The 22,393-nt window shown below is 32.9% G+C and overlaps 1 protein-coding gene across 5 annotated transcripts in view; it reads left to right on the top strand.

The window, feature by feature from the left end:
- The window catches only part of LOC145241395 (uncharacterized), a 585,324-nt gene that overhangs the window by 413,251 nt on the left and 149,680 nt on the right, over nucleotides 1-22,393 (top strand). For all 5 annotated transcript variants that reach the window (XM_080104324.1, XM_080104321.1, XM_080104323.1 and 2 more), the window contains one exon: nucleotides 15,036-15,105. The gene's annotated coding sequence lies outside the window, so the exon portion shown is untranslated. The remainder of the gene's footprint in view (nucleotides 1-15,035; nucleotides 15,106-22,393) is intronic.

Genomic DNA, 22,393 nt, shown 5'->3' with positions numbered 1-22,393 from the left:
CCCTGCTAATTACAACTTGGTTATCTTCAAGTTTAACAAATACTTGTAAAAAAATACCCTATAAGCTCATACCATTAATTAATGTTAGTACTCCCATAGTTTTCCTCATCGTTCAGTGGGAAATCATACCAATTTCATTAACCTTTCTAGAAGTGTAAGCCATGTTTAGTTTCAGAACAGTTTCCGGTGGCTCATTGTTCTACACAAGTCCTGGGAGGTGACTGGTTTGCAGTAGACAGAACAATTTCCGATGGTTCGTTGTTCTACACAAGTCCTGGAGGTGACTGGTTTGCAGTAGATAGTTCTGGAGTTGTATCCACAGAGCAAAAGATTCTTCTCGTGTTGACATGAAGAAAACATGTGCAAACTGTGCTGCAGAAAAGGTTTAATATTTATGGAGCAATTCTGGTTTCTGATTGGTTGGTAGCGACACGTAAATTAATTCGATTCGTCAGTTCCTAGCAGCATCGTTTATAAATAGAATCTCCCGACTATGCAGAATCCTACCCCATTATATTAAACAATATTGTAACAACCTTTATCCTCGAATGGCTCTTGACCTTAATAAGCGAAAGTTCAGTGGTGATATTTTTTTTTTTTTTTTGCATTCCATATTGAATAAAGATGATTTGCTACAGTCGTGTAATCACACTGGTCACCTCATTTGAACTTTAGTGACGAAACTGATTTAATTGCTTTTCCTTGATTGTTCTCCATCCTCCATTTCAAAATTTTCTTTTTTGAAGCATAAAAGCCAACATTGAGCGACACCTTGAGACATTGTGCTATCTCACTACACAGCACCAAACTCACAAGCTTCTTTGGTGGCATAAATCATTCAATTACAAAAGCGGTTCCAAAAGTTAGGCCTCCTATTTTTTTTAAATTAAAAAACTAAAATGTTGAAAACTTTTTTTGCTCCAGAATTTATTTTTCTACATAGTCACCACCATTCTTAATGTACTTTTGTCAGCTTCTTTTGATGCTTTGGTCGTAAAAGTTTGTAGCACACTTTCTCACTCACATCTCTGTCGACACTCTAAAATTGACAAACTTGTCTTCTGACTGTGCTGATATCAACTACATCGGCTTCGTAAATATTGAAAGGGACCAGTGAATGCTGATCAGTTCAATTTTTTCCTGCATAGATGAATTCAATGGTGCATCTCTGCTTCTGACGCACATCCATTACAGGGTGTTGCTTTCTTAGAGCCTCACACTGTCAATATCTGCAACAGAGAGATGAAATTTTCAGGTTATGAATGCATGAGTTCAATCATCATAACAATTTACAATCTCCCTCTGAACCATTTTAGCGGAATAAAAAAATAAGAGGTATTACTTTTGGAACGTCCCTTCTATATGCTACAAAACTAAAAAGCTAAAAAAAAAAAAAGCAACTAAAAATAAAAATCATAGAATCATGAAACAAACCAGTCCGACAATGTCTTTGATGTTATAAGCATGATGTATGGTTCTCTTGAACCTCCAAGGCTTTATTTTCTCTCTGAGAAGGGATTACTGATTATTGGGAACACTGATAAAGCTGCTCAAGCATTTTTGTAGTGTAATGTTGTCCAGGAACCAACACGTTGTAGTCTCAGTCGCAAAGCAGACAAAGAATAGAAAAAACTTCAACTGAGCTTTTTTTCTTTTTTTTTTGAGGAGGAGGAAGAGGAGGAGGAGGAGCGATATTTATTTCTTCATTCTCTCACCACCCATTATGGCTGTGGCATCTCACACATTCTCTCGAACGTCATCCACGCTTCTAACATGATCGTCCTTTCTAACGTGCTCTTTCTCCTTTTTATCATCTTTCTTTATTAGTGACTTCATTTCGCATGCATTTGCACATACGCGTCCATTACAGTAGGCGCAAGTATTTCTTGTAGGCCGAGATATAAATGTTGTTTACTTCAAAACTGACCAAGGGGATCACTATGCATTGAATGACGGCAACAAAAATCAGCGGGCAACAATTTCAGCCAGTTGTTGGTCCAGCATCACTCAAAACTACACTAGACCTTGTGTCTAATCGTCTGATTTGGAGGCAAATAAGATGTAAATGTTAGAACGACAATAAGGGCTTTATCATTATTTTTTCATGGCAAATGCTCGACCAGGTTTCAATCTATGCCGCCCCCCCCCAAGGCGCTATAAAATATTCACAGCAAAAACCCGTCTACCTAAAACCACTGACAATAGTTTTCGTTTATCTCTCTCTACCTAAAACTAAACAAAACTTCCATGTGTAAAATTTCTCTCTAAGAAACACAATACCACAAGGCTGCTTCCCAGCTGATAACAACATAGTGGTATTCGAGTCCAATGTAAAGAAATTCTTGTTGAGCTGCTCTTTTAAATAATCAAATTCTGCTCAATCACCCCCATCATTATCAGTCATCACTGTGTTGTCTCGCCATTCACTTGGCACTCATTTAATTCTTATCTTTGAGTAGCCTTTCGGCCTTGATAAGTGGTGACACCTATTTAAAAAAAAATGTTGTCTAACACATTCACCAAATCTTTGGCTTTACAAAGATGTTTGTATTATTTATTTATTTATTTATTCATTTATTTATTCATTCATTTATTTATTTATTTATTCATTTATTTATTTATTTATTCATTTATTTATTTATTCATTTATTTATTTATTCATTTATTTATTTATTCATTTAATCATTTATTTATTTATTTATTTATTATTTATTATTCATTTATTTATTTATTTGTTCATTTATTTATTTATTCATTTATTCATTTATTTATTCATTTATTTATTTATTCATTTATTTATTCATTTATTCATTTATTTGCATCCTCAGCAATTACTGCCTTCCATAGTTGTTGTCGTCTCACCGCATTTTGGCCAACTAAGCCACAGGCCCTTGGTGCAGTGGATAGAGATGTTGAATCTCTATGGTTCCAGGTGAGCATTGTCTTAAGATAGAGGTTTCAATCCTACCCAAAGTCAGTCAGAAGCTTAGTTGGCCAAAACGTGGTGAGAAGACAACAACTATGGAAGGCAATAATTGAGGATACAGTTAGGATATTCGGCATTCCTATTCCAATGCGGTTAACCACCTGACGAAAACAACACCTAGAAGATAAGGATAATAGTCCGCAATAAAAAATATAGATAAATAATACAAATTACTCATTTCAATAAGAATTCCAATTAATTAAATAAAGATGTTTGTATTTAAAAAAAAAAACCTTCACAACTTATTTCCCAAAATATATGTTGTAGCTGTGTAAGTTCTAAATCCTTCATCGCCAGCGTTGTAGCAGATAAATAGTGACGTTTAGACCCCTTATGGCTTCTTTAAAGATAACCAGAAGCAACTTATATATGTGATATAGTAGAAGATCTTGATATCCCCTGAGAATGGATTACTCGGTCTATAAAAGACATTAACAAGTGATAACCAGAAGGGAGTAAGTAAATCTTGATATTACGGCATTCCAGAAACAATTCGAGGTAAATATCAGATTTGTTATATTGTACCTTTTTCGTACAACAAACCTGTTATACTTACTCTGTGCGTTGACCATCATTTAATCTGAATTAATTTATATTGAAGATATTCCTCCAGGGATATATCAAGTATATGACATTTCTATCTTTAAAATATTTTAATTTCTATTTCAGTTTTTATTATCCTTTTTTCTGATTCTTATAATGTATGGCATTGCATTATTTTCATATTACATTTATTTTGTGGTATCCGTCAAGGAAATATCAATAAGGAAAATGGATTCCTAGTTTAAGTTAAGCATAATAAAATATATATTAAATGAAAATGTAGAAAAGTATTCAAACTACAGCTTCAAAATTGCCCACTTCCTTTTTTGAGAAGCAAACTGCATCCATATCTCACGGCCTCATCATATAAATAATATGCATTTACGTATGCAACTTGTGGAGGAGGGCATATGGTAGGGTCATATCAAATCCAGATTTCAGATATAAGAGATGTCTAGTCCTAGCATGCTCAGTTGTAGATTATGGTACAAAGTGTCTTGTTTTGTTTAATCTTGTTAAGACTCAGCTTGTGTCTTTCAATCGTAGACATGTCCCTTTTCTTTCTGAGATCCTCATGGATGGCTCTTGAGAAAAAAAAAAACAACTCTGAAACTTCTTGGCCTTTTTTTCTCCCCAAATCTTTCTTGGAACACATATATTTGATCCATTGATCTTTCCGTTTCTCGTAAAGTAAGTTTTCTACATCGTTCTCTGGTGGAACTGAACAACACTGAGGCTACAAAATCATGTGCACAAGAACCACCGTCATTCGAACGCGGAATTGGCCCGGTACAAGGAAAAGAGGAGGGACGAAAGATATGCAAATCTTGGTAAAAAATAAAAAAATATTTCAAATAAAATATGTATATATATACACACACACATAGATATGTATATATTGTGCACATATATACATATATATTGTATATATATATGTAGATATATTGTATGACTACTTATATATATACACATACACACACATAGATATGTATATATTGTGCACATATATACATATATATTGTATATATATATGTAGATATATTGTATGACTACTTATATATATACACATACACACACATAGATATGTATATATTGTGCACATATATACATATATATTGTATATATATATGTAGATATATTGTATGACTACTTATATATATACACATACACACACATAGATATGTATATATTGTGCACATATATACATATATATTGTATATATATATGTAGATATATTGTATGACTACTTATATATATACACACATACACACGTATATATTGTGCACATATATACATATATATTGTATATATATATATAGATATATTGTATGACTACTTATATATACAGACACACATAGATATGTATATATTGTGCACATATATACATATATATTGTATATATATATATGTAGATATATTGTATGACTACTTCATTTAATCACATAAAATATACGAAAATATAATTTTATGCATAAATTTTTAGTATTTACTTCAACGGTGCTCAATACATTGGTAGAGCTAGGTAGTAAGTTATAAAAATATATCTGGCAATTAAGCTACACAGAATATTCCGCGTTTCATTCTCGTCAGAATTCGTGAGGCTTATGCCTTATATCTATAATATGAAGCTGAACGTCTGTGTGTGTGTGGTCATGAATAGGCTCTTATATGGTTGACTATTATAGAAAACTGATCACATATAATGATAGAAGATGTATGGAGACACAGGAATGGGTATGTTTGATCTGGCATAATGATTCATTAAAATTGTGGGGTCTGCGTACGTGCCTGGTCTACAAAGTATGGAAATAAAAAATTTAAAAATAAAAAAAAAACGTTTACAAGGGTTTTTTATATAGATGTACATAATAATACTTTGATAAGCACGTTTTAACTTAAATAGGGACGGTATAATAAAATTGTGGGGTCTGCGTTCGCGCCTGGCCTCCATAGAATGGGAATAGGCACAAACTTTAATAAAGACTTTTCATATCTATCTGCGAAAGTATACTTTGATAATTATGTTTCAGTTTTAAAAAATATGGTATAATAAAATTATGGGGTGTTCGTTCGCGCCTGACCTCCATAGAATGGAAATATGTCACAAAGTTTAACAAGGTTTTTTAATATAGATCCACAGAATATTGTGATAAGTGTTTCAGTGTGAACAGGTATGGTATAATAACTTATGGGGTTTATCTATTTTATTTTTACTTTCATCATATTTTGCTTTGGTTTTGATACCCCTAAATTCGAAGCTATCTCTTTACAACCCTTCCTTTTCATAACCTGTCATACTTTCATAAATCAGAGTCCATTTTCTGTAGACTGTTTTTGAACCCAGTCAACGATGGGTACTTTTGCTAGTATATATATATATATATATATATATATATATATATATATATATATATATATATATCAATTGCTTACTAAGCACTTTCCTCGGTCTGACTAACAAATCAACTTACCAACTAATAGTTCCCTAAGCAAAAAGGGAGATGGGACCGATTGTTGTTATTAAGGGAATCTGGGAAGGGGGCGTGGCTGCAGGTGATATTATTACCCATAATGCTTTGAAACAAGGAGATAATGTGCTAATTCTATGAAGACAAGCCAGCCATATTGGTAATCCAATAATCTCTTTTAATCTGAATAAATATAATCGGATTATCTCAGAAATTGTACTTCACTGGAGATGGATATGTGCGCAGGTGTGTTGTTGTCAGAGAGTGTCTATATAAATAGAGATGTATGACCAGCATGTGAGTGTTTATATTTATTTTTATGAATCTGTGTTTGGCTTTAAATATCAAGTGTTTCTCTCTCTATATATATATATAATAATGAGCTGTATCTGCCCGGCATTGGCAAGGAATCTTTCACTTTTTTTGTTTTTTATTTAATAATATGAAACTTTGGTACTTATACAGAATACGAACTGTGCTATATTAAATTCAAGTTTTCCAGTATTTTTTTTCTTCTTAAATTGGTAGGTGAAAGTACAGAATAGGTTATAAAAAAAAGCCCTCACCTTTTTCATTTTAATAATGGGTTTCTAAATAATAGCATTATTATTTTAGCACGGTCCATATTCTGCAAAAATACCAAAAAAAATTTTATATATCTTGCTTGCATTTTTTATTATATTTATAAGAAGCTAAGAGCCACAGATACTCTGTAGTAAAACCAAATACAACTTCCAAGAACAAAAGTTTCTTTCCCAGAAGATTTCATCTGTGAAACAAAATACTACAAGACTGCTTCCTAACTGACTGCAACTTGTTCGTTTTCAAGTTTAATATAAACAAATACTTGCCATCTCGTCTATTGGCTAATCAGTTGCTTTTAAGTAATCTTCTGTCTATTTCACTCATTGTTTTCAATCCTTTCATAGCAGCAGTCATCATTCATTTGACAATCTCTTTAAAACTTATTGTCGATTAGCCCCTTGATAAGCAATGACCCATTAGTCAAAAAGAAAAAAATAATAATAATATAATACTAACAAACATACTGAAAGATAGGGCGGGTGCTGAAAGGTGAAATTGGAATCTGTGCCCAAAACTAAACGAAAATTCCATGTGCAGGGTTTCTTTCCTAGAGCTGTCCGTCTGTAGAGTGCAATACCGTTTGTCTGCTTCCCTGCTGACTATAACACGGTCGTCTTCAAATCTAATGGTAATAAATTCCTTCGTTCATTTAGATAATCTAACCCTATCAAAGTTTCACCGTGTCTTAACTTATCTCACCATCTACCTAAAACTTTACATTTAATCCTTGAGTGGACTCCGGGCCTTGATAAGTTGTGATATTCCCAGTAAGAAAACAGTTTAATTAAATAGAAATGTTAGTTTAAAGAAAGTGGGGGATCACTTTTCTATAATAATTTAACGTATAATGATCACTCACTTTATGGCCACCACTAGTGTAAAACTTGAATTTACGCCGCTGAAATACACATTTGCCAAATTTTTGTTGGAGGAGCGTCAACGTGTAGGTGCTCAATTTACGTAAAATTCTTCATATCTTGGAAACTACTCGTTTGCTGGAATTTTAAACGTTATTTTCGTTTTCAACATCCTCAAAAACTTATAAATGTCTTAATTTTCCAAGTTTTTTTTCTATAGTGTGAAAAGTCGATTGTCTGCCCCCTTACCGATCTTATATTCCCAACAGGTATCGCTAGCAGTGTATCATTCAAAAACAAGATGGTGGGAAGTTTTTCTTTGATAAAATTTCTCCTAATATTTGATTTTCTTAAATAAAAAAAAATACTTGATCGATTTACGTGATTTTTGGAATATGACATTTTCATGCAGTGACAAGTACGTACATTATAAAGATTTTTTTCAGATTTTTATAGTAAAAAAGATTACTAGTGGACCATTTATAGACTTGCACCTCATATTTCTCTATCGTTTCGCTGTCGTCGTCATCATCATCATCATCATCATCATCATCGTCCGCTTTACATACTGGCATGTATTGTAGTGACAAATGGAATCATTTGATAGGTAGTTAGAAGTAGAAACCAAGGAGGTGCAAACGTTATTCTAAAGATATATAAATCCTTAATTAAACTTCATATAGAGTATTGCTCCCAGATTAGAATTTAATATTAAGATTGAACAGCATACAAGAAGAGTGACAGGATATTTAAACAAAAAAAAATAGTAAAAGATTATAGTTACAGAAATAGAATAGACAAATTAGGATTAATTACTTTACTAGAGAGAAGAATGAGAGTTGATTTTATTTGAAACCTTCAAAATAATTAATGGCATTTTTAACTATAGTAAACATTTTTTTCATCCACAATCTGCAATGGGGAAGGCAGAGTTCAAAGCTTAGATCTATTACCAAAATATCATTTTTTTTTTACTTATAAAGTAATATAGTAATATATATACCACGTTTTTGTTTTTGTTTTTTGGTGGGGGGGCCAATTTTATAAGTTCCAAATCTCAACGACTATTCATCAGAATTTAACAAATAAAAGCCCATTGGAAAGGTAATGACCTGACTTGTGTAGTTGGCTATGTGACATTTGCCCTTAAGGTCGCACATTAAGGGGATCATCTATCATCCAAAGCCTATTTTACCACGTTTTTACAGCCATAAAATGTTTCAATCATAGTCATTTATTTTCCTAGTTTTACATATGAATTACAAAATATCTTATTTTTCCCCAAAACCTCTGGCCTTGATGGAGGGGAGACTGAAACCTGCTGCTATGGTTTCAAATGATTTGAAATAACAGCAAGAGGAGACTTGATTCCAAATATTTCTCATGTTATATCTCTCCTCTTTAATTTTCATACATAAAGTAAATTTCACAGTGTATAAAGATTATTTGATGCTGAAGATATTCATAATCGTACTGTATTTCCAAAAGAGGGGAGATATAACATATGAGAAATATTTGGAATCAAGTCTCGCCTTTGCTGTTATTTCAGATCATTTGAAAGCAAGTATTAGTCTCTCCTCCATCAAGGCCTGAGGTTTAGAGGAAATGGATATATTAGTGTTGAGACGATTAATCAGAATCGGAATCAAGAATCGGAAAAATCAAAGTCTTTTTTAGGGTATCGCAATCGGTATCGGAAAAATTTGAGCCTATTTTCCGATGCCAAAACCGATTCTTTAAATTATCTTTTTTATTTGAATTTGGTTAAAGAAACATCTTCCACTGCTTTTAGTAATAATAAAATAATAAATATTTATTGATTTAAACGTCCAGTAAGACTAAAATCTCTAGACCACCCCGTCACAAATGTGTTTTTACGTTTGAGAAAATGTAAGCACATTTAAGATGTATTTTTTACGGTAATCAGGACAAAATCACACTTTTATAATTAAATATTAAGAGATTTATAAAGAATCGAAATCGGGAATTTAGTACGGAATCGGTAAAAATACTGGAATCGTCTCATCACTAGTATATATATATATATATATATATATATATATATATATATATATATATATATATATATATAAAGTGAAAGTGTCTGTCTGTGTACATTTTCCTACACAATAACTCTGTCAATTTTCAGTCTACAGACTTGAAATTTGATACACTGGTTATGGAGATTTGGAAAAGTCTTTGCAATCCGTTTTCGGACAGAAATTTGGATGTTAAGGGGTCAAAGTTCAACGATTTAACCTTTGAGAACTCTACTAAACTCCTCCCACAATTTTGGGTATAAACAATTGAAATTTTAGATATAGATTCTTTGGACATGGATCTAACTTAATAACTTGATTTGAGCCCAAAACAATAAATGTTAAGGGGTCATAATAGGGGTCAAAGTTAAAATAAATTTGACCTCTGCGGTCTCTACCAAATTACTCAGACAATTTCTTGTCTAAACATTTGAAATTTTACATAAAGGGTATTCAGAGATAGGACAAGCATTTTAATCTGTTTGAGTCGAAAATTTGAGCTACCAATATATAAATGTATGTATGTATGTTTGCATGTCTGCCTAAAACTTTCGACAGAGGCGATGGATTTTAGCGAGATCAGTATTGTTTTGAAGCTCGACCCTTCAGATGACAAATACAAAAAAATTGGCTAAAAACATTAATTTCTTCCCCCTCAACTGAGCACTTTTCTACTGGAAATGGTCGCTTTTTTCACCGATATTTTCGAAAGTCATCCTCTCTTTTCGATTGTTTAGCCTTAATTAAAACTTACGTCACTTCCGGTTTGGCGGTGGTCGTAACAGCAAAGACTTCATGTTTTTCCCCCGTTTTTTTTTTTCTCCTTCGCGGTACAGGTTCGAGCCTACCTTCCTACTACCACTTTTTTTTTTTTTTTTTTGCTCAACACACACCTCAAAGTATCCGGGCAACGCCGGGCACCCATGCTAGTATATATATATATATATATATATATATATATATATATATATATATATATATATATATATATATATATATACGCAGGATATTCCAAAAGCCTTGAGCGCATTTAAAGGCCTCATATCTGCATAACTATAAGAATAGTAGTAAGATGAAAGTGTCGCCATTTTAAAGCTAAATGCGTGAAGTTTTTGTATAAGGCTATTGATTTTTTCATTTGTTTTTAGATCCAGTAATAGCATTCACTCAACCAGAAAAAAAGGCTGTTTTTTTTTTTTTGTTTGTTTTTTTTGTGCCCAAGACTTTTGGAACACCCTGTATATCTAAATATATATAAATATATATTAGTTTTGAGGGTGCTGCTGATAGTTAGTATCCTTTTTATCAATTTCCACCATTCAGCACCTTCTTCCATGAGGCGATTTTATTTTATTGGCTTAATTGGAAATCAATCGAGAGCAAATCTCCTTAAAGTTTTAGCATTCTCATCTCGAGAATAACTTCACTGCTCCAATATTGACGATGTCAAAGATATTTCATGTTTCCGTTCTTTCTCGATTTATTTATCAGATTCAGTGCTTTAAGCTCTTTGTTGTTACTTCTCCTTCATCTAATTTTCCCAACTTGTGCATTCATTATCCAACGATGTTTTTTTTTTTTATTCTTGTTGTCATTCCTAAGCCTTCAAAAGTCCCGTGCTTGTTTGTGATTCTGTTTTTTTCTTTTCTTATCAACGTTTCCATGTTTCACTTTTAATATTTTTGCTTTTTTTTTTGCTTTGTTGACTTGGGTTTATTCCAAAGAGAGCATTGTTGCTACATCAATTTCTTTAGAATATTAACAGCCTTAAAGATTTTCTTTACACTATGATTAAACGTTTTGTTGTTGCTGTTGTTGTTTTTTTTTTTTTTGTTTGTTTTTTTTTGTCTGTTCTAGAAATTCTTGTCATATGCAACATTTGCAGAGTGACATGATGTTGCGAGGGAAATAAATATACGAGTACATTTTTCTTTTGTTTTCTGACATCAAAATAAGTTTGTGGAAGCACAAGTAATCAGAAGACAATGTCAGAAAGAATATTGAGACAATATGAGTAAACATAATCTCGATCTCTACTAGTATATAGAATAAACTTTATGCATTTGGTAGTATTCTTAGATAGGTTTTGCACTGGAATGTCTTCGATAAGTATCGATAATTGAAAAAAAAACGATAAAAAAATAGAACTGGCGATTTTGACTAAAGTTAACACCTTACACAGCCTAACATCACAAGTGCATTTGAGAAGTTTGATTACCACACAAGCAGAAACGCCCGTCATATAAAATTAAGATTAGGTTCTTTGATATGACAGGGGCATGTTCGAAATGAATGTTTCTGTTTAGAGCACAATTGAATCATAATATTTGACTTTTGCATTTTAAACTTAAATTCAACCGATTATATATAAAAAATAATTTCATAAAAAGCAACACTAGGTTCTCTACAGTGCAATGTAGATAACAATGTATTGTGGCCTAAGTCACTGCAGGGAGACATGTGAAGCTTCTTCCTGGTGCACCATGATGGATCCCTAACTAGAGCAGGCAATCAATCAATTTGATTGAAAAATGGTCGATTTCATTGATTTGGATGACAATAAAAATATGGGAGTGTGTGAAACATTTGTTGATTATCATTCAATTCCCGACAAAATATTTAAAAAAAATATGAGTACATATATACATAATGATATACATATAGATCCACACAGTATATATATTTCTATTTTTAATATACATAAACATATATGTATACAGATATCTTTATCCATAGAATTAAAGACATATGCCTCTAATTCTATGGATAAAGATTGTTGATTATAACAGCCTGTCGACATGGTTTCATAATTCCTTTCCATTTAAATGTCAATTGCTGGTGGCTGAGAGGAAAACCGCTAGCCTGCAATTCAAGGTTCGAATCTCTCGACCAGTGATAATTATCACTTCCTACACTGATGATTACGTAAGCATGAAACACGAGTACCTGTAGGTATAAAAATTATTAATATTTATTAAAATATATTATGTCTCAGATTTCTGGGTTGAGTGCTGGTATGTGAGATTGCTGGTCGCCATTAGAGGTACTCAGAATCTCTTTGTATAGAACAAATTAATAAATAGAAATAAGTGTTTATTTAGTTCAATGCAGTAACTTTGCGCTGACACGGTAATCGATTAGACGCCCAAGTCTTCACCTTGTCTAACTACACTAAAGAACATTTGTGTTGTTCTACTTAGAGGTTCTCAACCAGGATTAAATTTACCTCTGGGGGTAAAAAAAGAAATCATATAGTCGGATGTTTAAGTGTATTGTACGGCCGGGCTGCCAGCTAGTATATATATATATATATATATATATATATATATATATATATATATATATATATAATGTATGTATGTATATATATGTACGTATGCATGTGCTGTGTGTGTGTGTGTGTGTGTGTGTGATACATTACATGCAAAGAAATGTAATATAATTCCATATCGCATTGTCATTTATTATAGAACGATGTGCTACTAACAGGATTGCCAGCAGAATTTATAGCACTTAGATACTGTGTGTGGGAGGAGGGAGCACTCGTAGAACTCAGTTGGAAGTAGTATCTATAGGGGGATGCAAACTTGAAGCACATGTGATGAGAATGCTTAATTTTTATATTCATCGCCATCAGCGTCCTTCTCATCATCATTATCATCTTGTCATGATAGTGTCACAGGCCATCTTCCTATATCCTCTATCAACCAGGTAAGTTTTCATAGGAGCATTGTGAGTCTTCTAGTAGTTTATTGATGTGGATATTGTGCAGTCTCACACTGAAATACATCCTTGTTTTTGTATCTTCAAAAGTACACTGTTGACGATTTCATCCTTAACCATCCAGCACTGACCAGCAAATCTAATAGAATCTGATAAAAGCTGAGATCAGAGGAAAGTGTCCATAGAGTTGCTGCCTCTAGGAGATGTTAAGAGCAATTCTTAAATCCTATTATACACAATCAATTTTCTTCTCAATTCTTTTGGTAAAAATCTAGTTTCTACTTCCATATACACGGTAGAACGATAAAAGCTGACATGATTCCATTTCTGTTTGATGAAAATCGGTTTTCTTTTTTTGTTTTTTGTTTTTTGTTTTTTGTTGTTGAGGATGATCTACTAGTTGACCAGTTGTGTACAAATCCCAAGAGCGATAGGAGCCTTCTATCATGTCTAAAAGTGACACAATGTTCAATGAATGAGATTGGAGATGTACTGCTGTTTTCTATTACTCCAAGTTATGACAGCAGGGGCATTGCCAGCACCCTCAAAATGCAAATCAGGACGGTTCAACACTTGAGGGCACAGCTCAATAAAGTTTCTGGCCACAGTTATGGTCTTTGGTGTGGTTTCAACTTAGGGCCACATCATGCCACCTCACATCATCGAAATTAGCCTGAAAATCAACATCAAAGTGTACCTGGATGTGCTGAAGAGTGTGGTGATCTCCTGGTGCAATCAGATCGTCACTGACAGACCCTGTGTAGCAGAAGGATTTGGCACCAGCCCACAAGTCCAAAGAGACCCATGCTTAGTTTCAGAGGGAGTGCTACGACTTTGTACTCTTCTCTCACTGACCCTCCTCCAACCTGAGACCGCTGGATTACTTCATTTGGTCATACATCGAGAACATCACAAACATGACCTCTCACAATATATATCTCCAATTATATTCTGAGTATCGCCTGCACTGAAGATTGACTCTTCAGCCTCCAGAAAAATGTCACCGACAACTGAATTTTACCAAGTATTTTATCCGTTATGCCATGTGTCATGTCACAGTTTTCTGGAGGTTGAAAGTTCAATCTTCAGTGCGGGCAAAACTCAGAATACAATTGTGAATTACTTACGACTGCTACCCAGTCATGGCTGACAAAATGGGAGCATGCTATCCTTGTGAATTGAATAAAGGATTCCATTTGGAATTCCGTGCAGATTCTCGAGTTTAACATAATGATTTCCCTGTTGGATAAGATACACCTGAAGAAAGTTGGAAGTTACATTGGCTTATACATTGTGAGAATGACACTTAAAATGAGAACAGTAGTTTGAATAACCCCAATAATACGAATTATCAATCCTCATCTCAAAAAATTCTGACTATTTTTTTGTTTTATTTGGATTCTTCGGACTATTCTTCTCATCTTGGTTGTTTTCTTGCAACGTTTTGCTTGATGTAACAGGCGCGTTCACACTCGATGTTATTGGTGAATGGTGAAAAATGTTTTTTGTTTTCTTTTCATTTCTTTTCTTTCCCCAACGAACATAGCTGTTAAAAATTCAAAATGCAAATAGCACCAAATTTTTTTGTTTTTTTTTCTGATAAATCCGCGTCCGTTCCGTTTTTTGGTATGATGTTTATATATTTTTGGAATGAGAATTGATATATATTTTTTTTATTATGTGGATTGTTCAGACTATTCGAATACTGACTATTTGTTTAGAAAATATGTCAACAAAATAAATTAATCTGCAAACCAATCTATGATACGAAATAATCTGTACTTTTAACTGATGATTCCTTTTATAATGTTTTTTGTTTTTGTTTTTTTTACAGGTGTCCAAAATGGAATACACTACCTGATTTTGCCATGTGAGGCAGCTTGAAACAAATTTTGTATTTCAAGGTAAGCATCAGTTTACTGATTTTCTTTGACTCATACAAAGTCGAAAAATTAGAGTTGTTCGTCTTCAAGACTTTTTCTCAATGTCCCTCTTATTTTTATTCATAACGTGAAGAAAAACAGATCAATGTATAATTTCATAGGAAATGCTCAGTCTGCAATGCTTGTGTCTCGTACACACGTCTATACGGCAATCAGTGTTCACTATATCCACTGCCTTCGGTGTATTCTCAACATCTGCTGGCAAGTCTAAAAATACCTACGTTTACATTCATGCATATTGCTACAGTCGGCGAAATCGGGAGCAGGAAGGGAATTCCAAAGGTAAGCGATCCTAGGAAAGAAGCTGTCTAGAGTAGTTTTTCTACATATCTATATTTTACAGCATTCATTTCTAAACCAATCATTATGAATTTTCGTACACAGCTGCTAGGCATAAAGTGTCCAAATGTGGGCTATATTTAGTTTAATCTAGTTTTGTGTAAAGGAGATTAAAAAAAGGAGGTGGAAGCTCTTTGTGAAAATCCAGATAACTCCAAACAAGAAGGAAGTTTGTCACTGCACATTAGTCTCCTTTTCATCTACGCTATATTGGATCAGCATCACTTGCATTGACTTGACCATGTCCATTTCTTGTCCAGCAAAAACAATTCGAACGTGTTGCATTACAACAGAACAGATGGAATAACCCAACGTATAGTTTAAAGAGGTATAAATACACGACATGAAGTCTATAGTCATTAATGTGAACTGCTGGAGTATTTTTCCTTTATGGAAATCGTTCCAGACAAGGCATGAGATCACTTGATGTGTAGAGCTAAACAAAAAACAAAAAAAAATACATACTATTTCAAGGTCAAAAAGTGGCCAACGATAAGTGTTATGTGGATAGATTCTGATGTAGAAAGCAGCAGTTATTTCCCCTGTGTCAGAAACATTGCTGATAGAATACTTTAGTACTCTATCGCTGATAGAGTACTAAAGGACAAAATAAGAGAAGCAAGTGTTATGTCGGAAGTAAACTTTTTACTCTTCTTTTAATTTTAATTTTAATCTGAATTTTAATTCTAACCTACAATCACCATTCCTGAACATGTAAAATTAATGAAGTATTCAATGGCTGTTTACAATAGGATAATGGCGAAAAGCAACTGACATAAAATGAATTAACCATCCATCTAAAACTGCATATTTCGATGTTTTCTCTCGATGGTTCTAGCTTTTCATGCATAGAGCCTTCATACAATTAAATCGTGCGATGCTTCTCATCAACTTCCTGTGAGGGTTTTATCATTGTGTTGTCACTTTGGGCAACAAGTATGCCAATCAAGAATACGTCCTCGACAGTCAGTCTGACAGAGAGTGGGTCATTTTGTTTACGCATGGCTTTGCTCTATCAAGTTAGTTTATTGCTAACCACCTGAAGAATTCCGACTGTGTAATGCTGACAGGGTTACTCAGGCATTTATTGTGGGCAAGAGTGCACTTTCTCTTCTGTTCTGGCTTGTCAATCCCCACCTTTTGATCTGGTGTCACATCTCCTGTGGTGGGAAATGAATAAATACTACTTCTTATGCAGGAAGCTGTGGTTTCTCAAGACTACACGTTTCAATCATAAAATAAAAAAATAATCACAGTTTCTGCATGAGAATCTACACGCTCAGCTTTACTTTTTTCTATGCTGTTAAATATTAGACCATTTTCTGTTCTATTTAATATTAAAATATTTTTTAGACTGCTAAATATTAGACCATTTTCTATGAGCCCATTTTCTATACTATTAAGTATTAAACTATTTTTTAGATTGTTAAATATAAGACCACTTTTTAAGCTGCTAAATATTAGACAGTTTTTTATACTGTTAAATATTAGACAATTTTTAGACTGTTAAATATTAGACCATTTTCTATGCCGTTAAATATTAGATTTTTTCTATGTTGTTAAATATTAGACCATTTTCTAGACTGTTAAATATTAGACCATTTTGTACACTAAAATATAAGATTATTTTTCCACTGTTAAATATTAGACCATTTTCTACACTGTTAAATATTAGACCATTTTTTTCCACTGTTAAATATTAGACCATTTTCTACACTGTTAAATATTAGACCATTTTCTACACTGTTAAATATTAGACCATTTTTTATACAGTTAAATATTGGACCATTTTTTATACTGTTAAATATGAGAGCATTTTTTTCACTGTTAAATATTAGAGCATTTTTTACACTGTTAAATATTAGACTATTTTCTACACTGTTAAATATTAGACTATTTTCTACACTGTTAAATATTAGACCTTTTTCTACACAGTTAAATATTAGACCATTTTCTACACTGTTAAATTTTAGACCATTTTCTACACTGTTAAATTTTAGACCATTTTCTACACAGTTAAATATTAGACCATTTCATACACTGTTAAATATTAGACCTTTTTCTACACAGTTAAATATTAGACCATTTTCTACACTGTTAAATATTAGAGCATTTTATACACTGTTAAATATTAGACCATTTTCTACAATGTAAAATTTTAGACCATTTTCTACACTATTAAATATTAGACCATTTTTTTCCACTGTTAAATATTAGACCATTTTTTGCACTGTTAAATATTAGACTATTTATTACACTGTTAAATATTAGACTACGTGTATCTGAAATGAGGATCACTGGATGTGTATGTGCATATGTGAATATGGTGTTAGTAGCAGTAGTTAAGTAATTAGTTTCATATTAATTAGCAGTAATGTGCTTTTGAGGTTAGATGTGATTTGCTAAATGCAAAATGTTATTAGGTAGAATTTACATGGTTTAATTCTTAGATCAGCTATTGCATTGAAACGTCCGACTGGTTGCTTAAATCATTAAATATAAAACAGTTTTGTCAAATATTTTAAGATAGTTTGCTTTCTAAACAGTATTTTAAGCTAGTTGTTCTAATATATTGTTCTGATTGGGAAAGTTCAGTCGTGTGAATTTAATTAGTTTACTCTTCAAATCCGTGTTTATATCTTTTTCTTAAGTGTTGAGATATTATGTTGAACAAAGATCGCAGTAGTAAATCAATGCAGTCCCGGTATTAAGTAATTCCTAGTAACAAAGATGGTTGTGAAGAATCAATGCAGTCCCGATTTTGAGTCATTTTGAGACCGAGGCCGAAGGCGAACTGATTGAATCTAAAATTCGACATTTTTTATAATAACTTTTGAAGCTTCCGATTGGTTGATTATTATAACAAGTTGGTGTTATAAAAACGATCATATCCTTATCAAAGTCAAAAATATTTTAACACTTTAAAAATTTTTTTTTTTTTAGTATTTTATTGAGATACAATATGGAAGTAAAATAAGTAAATAAATTCATGAAATATTCTCCATTCACACACGCACACACTTTTTCTCTTGTTATTTACGGGTTTCTACTAGTGTGAGACAATTAATCGGAATCCGAAATCGAAATTGGGAATTAGAAAAATCGAGACGTTTTGTGGTATTGGAATTGGAAAAAAGTGGGCCTATTTTTCGATGTCAAAAACGATCCCTTTATTAACTTCTTTTAATCGATTTTGTTTTAAACAAAATCTTTCACTAATGGTTGTAATAATAATAAAATTAATAATAAATGCTTATTGATTTTGAACTACCAGTAAGGCTACAATCTAGAGATCGACCCCGGAAGTGAGTTTTTATGTTTGAGAAAATATATGCACATTTAACACGATTTTTAACAGTAATCGTGAAAAAATAACAATTTTATGGTAAAACATTTAGAGATTTATAAAATATCAGAATCAGAATCGTAATTATATCAGAATCGGCAATTGTATCGGAATCAGGAAAAATATTATCATCGTTCCATCACTAGTTTCTACAATTAGACAGTGAAGAAGTCTGTGATTGGTCAAACAAGGTCATGTGATGTTAGAGAGCAGGTATTTTTAGATAGTTAAGTTAAAACAATTGGAAAGGATCATAGGGTATACAGGTGGTCATGTAGGAGGCTCTTTTGGATAAAGAAATTATAATGGGACGTCAGAGGTTATTGTGTTTAGGGGCAGATTTATAGGAAGCATCTTAACTAGGGATTTGACCAGCAAGATGTTTTTTCACATTACGTTTACATTTCTGCATATTGCTACAGTCAGCAAAATCGGGAGCAGGAAAGGAATTTCAAAGGTAAGCGATCTTAAGAAAGAAGCTGTCTAGAGTAGAAGTTTTCCTACAAATCTATATTTTACAGCATTCGCTTCTAAACCGATCATTATGAATTTTCGTATACAGCTGCTAAGCATAACGTGTCCAAATGTCGGCTATATTTAGTTTAATCTTGTTTTGGAATAAAAAAAAAAGGAGGTGGAAGCTCTTGGTGAAAATTCAAATGGCTCCAATTTGTGTGAAACTTCAAGAATAAGCATTAGATATCAATTAATAAATATTCCCTAATTTTCAGTTTCTTGAAGTATTTTAAAGTGGTTTTAGGGAGGTATAATATGGGCACAACCTCCCACTTAAAAATTCAAATATTTTAGATTTGCATTAAATTTGACTCAGTAGTCATTGAACAACAGTTTAGCAAGACTTCCTTTTTTTTTTTTTTTACTAGAGAGTCACTATTAATCAAGGCCCGAAAGCCATTCGAGGATAAGGATTAATTAATGTAAGGTGGTAGTGTAGTAATCGTTAACAGTGTGGATTGGATAGAATTTGATTATTTATGGGGACGGCTCAATAAAACTTGTTTACATTGGATTTGAAGGTTACCATGTTGTATTCGACTAGGAAGCAAGACAACGGAACAGTGTTCCAAAGGTGGGCAGTTCTGGGAAAGAATCTTCATTTAGATTTTGGTACAGATAGAGAGTGGGGGAAAAAATGATAAAAAGTGGTTCTAGCTAGACGAGTATTTTTGTGAAAGTTTGGCAAGGGAGAGGGGGACCATAGATCAGAGTTCAGTCGAGCACTTGCCATGAAAATAGTGATAGAACAAAGACAGGCTTGCGACGTCTCTTTTGTGGGAAAGAACCTTTACAGCTTAAGCCTTAAATTTTAGACATTTTCTTGAAATAAAATCATGTAATGGATTTTGATCAAAATTAGAAATAGGATTCTAGACAAAAAGTTTAGTAGCATTATATCTTGATTTTAATTTTTATAAGAGGACATAAAAACGGTGCAACCTCGTTTTGTTCTGGGAATTAATTTTACTTGTCCTTTGACGGGTAATCTTGTAATCTATAATATAAATCTCACCTGTCTGTTTAAATGTATGTATGTATGTATGTATGTATGTATGTATGTATGCCTAAAATTTTCGACAGAGGCAACGGATTTTCACAAGATTGGTATCGTTTTGTAAGCTCGACCCTTCGGGCGACAAATATCGAAAAATTCATTAAAAACATTAATTACTTCACCCTCAACTGGGCACTTTTCTACAGGGAGGGGTCACTTTTTTCGTCAATATTTTCGAAAGTCATCCCCTCTTTTCGATTGACTAACCTTAATTTAAACCTACGTCACTTCCGGTTTGGCAATGGGCGCAACAGCAAAGGCGTTACTTTTTTTTTTTTTTTACGTTCTTTTACTCCTTCACGGTACGGGTTCAAGCCTGTCTGCCTACTACCACTTTTTTTTTCTTTTTGTTCAGCATTGCCCGGGTGTTTGGAGATGTTCCTCCAAACACCCGGGCAATGCTGGGCACCCAGGCTAGTCAAAAAATAAATAAAGGCCATATCAAGTGTAAATGTAGCTAGTGTCAGAATCGATATAATGTTACCAACTCAAATCATGTCTTAATTTCTTCCAGTTCCACGACTCGGATTCTATAGTCCTGCGTAAAGTTATTTGCTTCTCGAAACCTTCTCTGAACTAATTCATAATCATAGACTCACTACTTGACTACGAGCAAAGCGTAGTATCTGTTTTTATATTATACTTCACCTTATCTGTCTTCGCTCAGTGAAATGAAATCCTTCTAGACTGAGGCAATTTTTTTTTTTCAACGAAATCCATATTTCTCCTTTTTGATGAGCTAGATTTTCTCCACTTTAAAAATTGATTTTGTGTCTAACTCTGCCCTTGTGAGGAGATAAATAAATGGGGTCTCTTTTTAAATGTCTCTGCTACAATTCCATTTAACAAAAAAAACAGAGGGGGGGATACCACTCTTTTGTTTAATCCAATTAAGAAAAAGAGAATTGTAAACTTGAAATTTTGCACTAAACTTGTAGGACCTGTGGAAATTCCACATGTAATATATTGCTGCTAGGCATTATTTTGATGTTCAACGTGAATGGAGACCCCATGATATTATTGTACCCTTTTCGTTAAAACTGTAAAAACATTTATCTAAGTAATCTGGTTAATATATTGTCAGAAAATATATGATTATTACAGTTTATCTCCAATATAGGAGTCTGTGACATATTTCCATTGTATGGATGCCCAACATGAAGTGAAACCCCTCGATATCATTATACCATCTTTAGACAAAACAGATACTACCCTTGAATCCTAGCCAGAAAACCAAGAAAGTATATTTTAGTTTCGCGTACGGCCCAAAAACAACATTTTTTTTTTTTTTTTTTTTTTTTTTTTTTAACATTGTGTCTTCAGTGATCGGAAATCCTATTTATTTAAAAGGACGATAGAAGGTGATAGACGGTACTACGAATATTAAATTAGTGTACCTATATACTAATTTAATGTTCGTAGTGTGTTATCACCTTCTATCTCCCTTTTTAATAACTAGGATCTCCTGATCGGATAATTTATAATCTGGAAACCGTGGCACACGTACATACGTACGTGAAAGGTATTACGGTATGCATGCATAGATCAATATTAGCAATGAAAGTAATTTTATCGTAGGCAAAACAGTGTCATTGGGCAATTATAAAGACCCGGAGACAGAGAACGATGTCTAATTGGTGATTTGTTGTTTGCTTTTTTTTGTTTTGTTTTGTTTTGTTTTGTTTTTCAGAACCTAACCACTAATTTAGTGGCGATTGTTCAGGTGAACGATGCAAGGCGGCTTACTGTCAGTGTTTTCGTTATTCAATAATTTAGAAGACAATTAGATGAAGAGAGTAAATAAAACATCACTTATCTTCTGAAATTTGATCGATTTTCAAATAAAAGGTTTATTGGTCTGTGTCAATCTAATCAGGTCTGTGTTTATAGTCGGGAGGAAACAAGGGAAGGCATTTACTTTAATGACTTCCGAAAGATAGATGTTCATGTCTTATTTTGACTAGATAAAGTATGTGTCTGCGTTAGGTGAA

The sequence above is a fragment of the Euprymna scolopes genome, chromosome 20 (assembly GCF_053919585.1).
Source record: "Euprymna scolopes isolate OS-2025 chromosome 20, ASM5391958v1, whole genome shotgun sequence".
Classification (NCBI taxonomy): Eukaryota; Metazoa; Mollusca; class Cephalopoda; order Sepiida; family Sepiolidae; genus Euprymna; species Euprymna scolopes.
The sequence above is the reverse complement of the archived record's forward strand: the minus strand, read 5'-3'. Positions and strand labels throughout refer to the sequence as shown.